We start from the raw sequence: 6,110 nt of genomic DNA, 5'->3' as shown, positions 1-6,110 counted from the left end.
AGGTCATTTTGACCCCTTTTTTCCACAGTGATGACATATCTACTTTTGCTTGAATTGTTGATTGTTTCTTCTGCTTAAATTGCTAGTGGAAGCTTTTGGCAAGCCATATGACTCAGGATGCTAAGCTCTTACAAATTCAATCTTCTATCTTCCCTTGCATTTGGACATCTGATTGTCTTGATTCCTCTTTTTGAGAATTCAAGTCCAGCATTGTCACTGGTTGCTTTTCCTTTTGACAATATTTTGTCTCGAGTTTCAGTTCCCGAGTTCAGCATTCTAATAGACTTACACATGGAGTCTTTCTCTACTTTAACGAGATTCAACTCACGTTTTAAATCTACAATTGTAAACATAAGTCTATAATTCACTACAAGAAAAATGGGCTACCATGACACATTATATCCAAATTGATAGGAAAGAATAAAAATATGTTGTAAATGTCAAAATGCGCATTTTTGGAGGGAAAAGGCAAAGGTTTTTGGATTGTCGTTTATCCATGATGGGGTTGGCAATAGGGCGGGGCGAGGCCGGGGATACACTCCCTATCCCCGTCCCCATGAGGATTTTTAATCCTTGTCCCTACCTCATTCCCCATTTTGAAGAGTTAGGTCGGGGCTAGGGAATCCCTTTTTGGGAATCAGGTCCCATGGGGAAAAATTCTCTATCTATTATTTTTTATTTTTATTTTTTATTTAAAATCAATAATTTTTGTATTTATATTGAAAATGTACACTTGTTAGGTAACAAGTTGGTATTATTAGTGTTTTATTTATTTAAATTAATAATAAAAAAACATTTATTTCTTTATTTTATAATTTAATAAAAAGTTACAAATTAATTATATTGTGAAATGAAATTAAAAAAAGTAAAAAAAAAAAGTAGCTTTATATATATATATATATACACTAGAAGAATTAAAACAAAAAATATTTGGGTTGGGGTTGGAGACGGAACGGGACGGGACGAGGATTCCCATCCCTGGTTTGGGACCCATTTTGAGTCCCCAGTTTGACTCCATCTCCAATCAAATCGGAAATTCCCAATTCTAATCCAAATGTCACTAATTTATGACCGTTGTTAAGTGTCACTGAATAAAGTTAATTGACCGTTGTTAAGTGTCACTGAATAAAGTTAATTGTTTTCTTTTTAAAATAAAATAAAAATATGTGAGCAACTCTTAAACCTAAACTCGCGTTCGACAACCCCAAACCCCTTCTTCGCGTTCGTCGTCGTCCGCTTTTGTGGTTGAGTAGTCTGCCGTTGACCCTCTTCAGCTCTGGCCGTTTGCAACACCGGTCGTCCGTGCGCCGTCTCCTGTCTTTAACGGCCGTCCGTTCGCAGCGCCCTCATCCGTCCATTCTCTGCCTTAATTTTCGTTTTTAGGGATCTGTCCGTTCGTGTCTTCAACCCAGAAAATTCATCCATTCTCCGCCAAAGTCTTCGATTTCTGTTTGTTTTACAGCCATTGTTCGTTCATGTTTGTCTTTAGCATTTTAGTCTTCGATTTGTCAGATCGACATGGGAGCTGGTTTTGAGGGTGGGTTCTTCTTCTCCTTCTCTCTGTTTTCCTTTTTCCTTCTTTTAATGGGTTAGTTTCTCCATGTTTTTGGAGTGTTCTAATGGTGGATATGGGTCCCTTTGTCTTCCTTTTCATATTTGTTTCTATATTGGGGTGAAAATGATTGTTTCTGGTTATTTTTTTCTTCTTGTTTGATGGATTGAGTTCTTCCGCGACAATTTTAATTCTACTGTTCATCATCTATTGTGGTTCGTTGCAAAATACTTGTTTGGAGTTAACTTTTGTTTTAATTATGAGGACTTTAAGGAGAAGAGAATGTTTGTTCTTGTTTTAGTGGGGTTGGTTTGCTGGCTTGTTGTTTTAGTTATGAGAATTTTATTTGTAAATGGTGAATCGATATGTTTTCTTCTTTGAATATACTGAAATTACAAGACAATGGATCGAGTTCAGTATAAATGTTTTGGGTCTAGTAATTAAAAGCAGGGGACTATTGGTGAGAAATTTTGAGCCCACATTGATCCCACCTTCGGGAAACATTCCTTGATAAATTTCTGTGTTAAAAGTGGTTCCAAAATTACTTTGAAGAGTTGTTGTTGATAATTATTCTTGTGAAGTATTGTTTCGCTCTAAGGAAATAAAAATTGACATCAATTTTGCAGACGAGAGGAGGGTCCTGAATTCCAAGCTTTGGCATGTGTGTGCGGGTCCTCTTGTTTCTTTGTCGGCTGTTGGTAGTCAGGTTGTTTACTTTCTTCAAGGTCATAGTGAGCAGGTGAACTCCATGAATTTCCATATTCAATGGCCACTTAAAAGTTCTCTCTCCTTTTATTTGACCTTTAAAACTTGGTTTTTTGTTGAGATTTAACAACCTTCATCGCTATTCATGTGCTTGGTTGCTACTTTGTGTTTAGTTGTGATTTTGATAGAGGTGAATTTGTTTTGCTTACTAAACATCTAGAGATTGAAATGATCTCTCATCTATAGTCTTATAAACCTCACTGAGAAAATTTTGGCATATGGGGCTAAGTGTTATTTGGTAGAATGCATTTGATTGTTGTTCATTCACAAATTTGTCATTTGTGCACTGATCCTTTATACTTAGTGTTTCTTATATTTTGTAGGTAATGTATGCTTTATGTCATTTTCCAATTGCTTCCCATTTTTAACCATCAATATTGATGTGTTATCATGGTTATCATTGCCTATATTTATGTGTTGGGTTAAATTCTAAAATGAATATTTTTTTTTTTTCTAAAATGAATTCACTAGTAGAGCAAGTGATCAATATATAAATTTTTTTTGTAGTGTTAAATGACAAATCTTGGTTGCGATTCGTTCTCTAAAGTTTTGAGCAATTTTATTTCTAAGCACGCCTAATTTGAGTAATGTTAGTATTCTTTGTCTTTTCTCCTTTGATTCGAGTAGTCTTTTTTGCAGGCCGTCAAAATGGTGGTAAACAAATGAGTCTTGATTTGAAACTTGAAATAATGAAGTGAGTGAATGCTTTTGACATTATAACTTCATTCTAAAATTTGTATGATTGATGCTTCTTGAATTTAAACACTTTGTTGCAATTGTAGATATTTGTTTACTTGTTAGTCAAATTAGAATTCTCTTTCGTTGTTGTTAGTCCTTAAAAGTTACAAGCTAAATAGATTTATTGTGATTATCATTAACCTTGATACATTGAGCTGAACTCTAAAATGAATGTTGTGTTTTTATTAGGTCTCTGCATGAACCAACTGAAGTGGTGAAGCTACAAAGTAAGTGGTTGACGTTTGGTTAGTGACAGAACTTGTTGTAATATAGTTACTTATGACAATACCTTGTTTTATTTAGTTTCTTAGTAAAAAAAAAATTACGAAGTTTGATTATTAGTTTGATTGTATTTAGTTTCTTTGTAAAAACGTTATCAACTTTATTGTTATACATGAAAGTTCTTATTTATGTTTGTACTTATTTGTTTTTGTTAAAATAAGACTAGTTGATGATGTAAATCATGTGTAATGATAAGGTTCAAAAGAAATAATAAACTATCAAAACATGTATTTTACCGACAATATAAAAGTGTCATAATTATGAAATTTTGTGACAATAAAAATGTGTTGTGATAGAACATTTATTGACCTAAAGTATTTGTCATGGTTAAGATATTCTTGACAATAAAGTATTATGGTTCATATCTTCTTGACAAGAAAAAAATATCATTATATATTAGTTTTTGATATTTTAGTATTGTCATCAATATTCATAACACTACAACAATAAGCCATTTTGAGTTATTTGATGACAATTATAGCCCGTCATAGTAATTTTGACAACGATAGTTTATAAATGTCAATAAAATTTTATTGTTAACAATTATTCGCTCTCTGGTTTTCCTTCTCTTTGGGTTTCGCAGAAGAGTTCGGGTAGAAAATTCTCTCAATTTCTCTCATTGTCTCTTGCCAAAATTAAGTAGAAGTCCACACCTCTGCACGATTCTCGTCCCCGAGAATAACAAGGAAGACCTCGTGATGGTGTCGTCTTCATTCCGTATGGTGTGTTCGTGGTGTCGGGTTTGGGAGATCAAGAAGAGATCGAGCAAGTTCATACTATGGAAAGGAAATTCAAAAATATAGATCTTCAAGGGTATGTATTGTTCAATCCCTCTTCTCCAATTTCACAGTAGTAGCATGCTTGATTTAATAATGTTTATCAATTGTTTTCGTCACTCTGAATTTTGTATGCTCTCTAAAATGAATTTAGAGAATGATGCATTAAATTGCTTTTACTGTGGGTATTCAAATTTCCTTCAATTGGTATCAGAGCCAGGTTGAGTCTCTAAATTTCATTTTTCGAACATTAGTTCAGAGTTATTGGGAGGTGTATGATCTGCATTTGAAATGTATGTTATAGGTTTTACACATTGGACGTTTTGAAATTGGCCTAGAATTTACTGCTTTAAAGGTGTTTAAAGTTGTAATTGCCCGATGTTTTGGGTATTTAAATTCTTGTAATCGAGTATGTAATTGTCCATGTCGTTAGTGATGTCGTTCTGGCTTCGATTTGGAGAATTTTGGAGCAAGAACAGAGCAAATTGAATGAACGAGTGAAGCAGAGCAAAATTTCTCCCTTACAGCGTCGCAACGCTCCAGCCATAGCGTTGCAACGCTACATGCAGTGTGGCCCAACGTTGTGACAGCATAAAAGCCTGCGTTGCAACGTTAGTAATAAAGCATTGCGATCCTCTGGATGGTCAACGTGCATGGAGCATGATACCACCTTAGTAAAATTATAAATGTATTATAGGTTTTACACATTGGACATTTTGAAATTGGCCTAGAATTTATTGCTTTAAAGGTATTTAAAGTTGTAATTGCCCGATGTTTTGGGCATTTAAATTCTTGTAATTGAGTATGTAATTGTCCATGTCGTTAGTGATGTCGTTCTGGCTTCGATTTGGAGAATTTTGGAGCAAGAACAGAGCAAATTGAATGAACGAGTGAGGCAAAGCAAACTTTCTCCCTTACAGCGTCGCAACGCTCCAGTCGTAGCGTTGCAACGCTACATGCAATGTGGCCCAATGTTGTGGCAGCATAAAAGCCAACGTTGCAACATTAGTAATAAAGCATTGCGATCCTCTGGATGGTCAACGTGCATGGAGTATCATACCACCTTAGTAAAATTATAATTATTATAATTTTTTTTTACAGAATGTCATTAGATACATGTTTAGGTTTTAATTATTTCATTAATTCTTTATAAGTGTTACAAGTTTAATGTGATTAGAATTAAAATCTATGATAAAGAGTTGAATGCAAATATGGGTTAAATTAATTTTAAATCGTTTAAAATTAATTTCATTTAGACCTATGTTAATAATTGTTCGTTGAATTCGTGATGTGAGCTTAGGAGTTTATTGTATAAGGTAATTGAAAAAATAAGTGCAAATGTGAATGATGCGTTGATGCGTTAGTGATGCGTTGGTGATGTGTGAAGGGACGCGTGACACCTCTTTATGCGTTCAAGTTTTCCTGAATCAGATCCAAGTATAAATCCAACTCAAGTTCCTGGTAAGTCCAGGGTTGAACTTAAGGATTTAGATTAAAGCTAACGCAGAGCTTACGTTGTAGTTGATGTAGAAATATCCTAAGTGAATGCGGAATGCGTTATTTACACAGTTTTTTGTGTGCGTGCAAGAAGATACAAAAAAGTCAAGTAGAAAACAGTGGTTGTGTGAAAATGGAGTTTAGTGCAAGGGATATGCGTCGATCTAAGTGAGATGTACATATACAAGAATACGATGTGGATGAAATGACTTGCTTATCTCCGTTTATGCGTTAGATTTCTGATTAATTTCTATTTAGCACTTCTCAATGCGAATATCATACAATTCCCTACTCTAGGATGTATGTGTTAGTCATAGAATGCAATAAAACACTAGTGCGTCTATTTCTAGATGTACCAAACGTTTCTAACTTAATGCTTGCTTGCTTATTCTCTCGAATAATTCAAGCTAAAGTAGCTTTTACCAAGTGATTTAGTTGGCTTAGGCATTTAGAAATGGATTTTGCATAAAGTTATAGATGCATCTAACGTAAAGCAAGAA

At 34.2% G+C, this 6,110-nt stretch overlaps 1 long non-coding RNA gene across 2 annotated transcripts; it reads left to right on the top strand.

Annotated features, from left to right (window-relative positions):
* Positions 1 to 1,149: 1,149 nt before the first annotated feature.
* LOC120072602 lies at positions 1,150 to 5,321 on the top strand. Of its 2 annotated transcripts, XR_005480547.1 has the most exons (6): positions 1,150 to 1,537; positions 2,179 to 2,291; positions 2,957 to 3,011; positions 3,245 to 3,282; positions 3,921 to 4,150; positions 4,547 to 5,318. It is a non-coding gene; the product is annotated as an uncharacterized LOC120072602 (long non-coding RNA). The 2 variants fall into 2 exon arrangements; XR_005480546.1 differs by having other exon boundaries at positions 1,151 to 1,537; positions 3,921 to 5,321.
* The last annotated feature ends 789 nt before the right edge of the window (positions 5,322 to 6,110 follow it).

Source organism: Benincasa hispida, chromosome 3 (assembly GCF_009727055.1).
Source record: "Benincasa hispida cultivar B227 chromosome 3, ASM972705v1, whole genome shotgun sequence".
Taxonomy (NCBI): Eukaryota; Viridiplantae; Streptophyta; class Magnoliopsida; order Cucurbitales; family Cucurbitaceae; genus Benincasa; species Benincasa hispida.
This window is presented reverse-complemented; position numbering and strand designations above follow the sequence as displayed.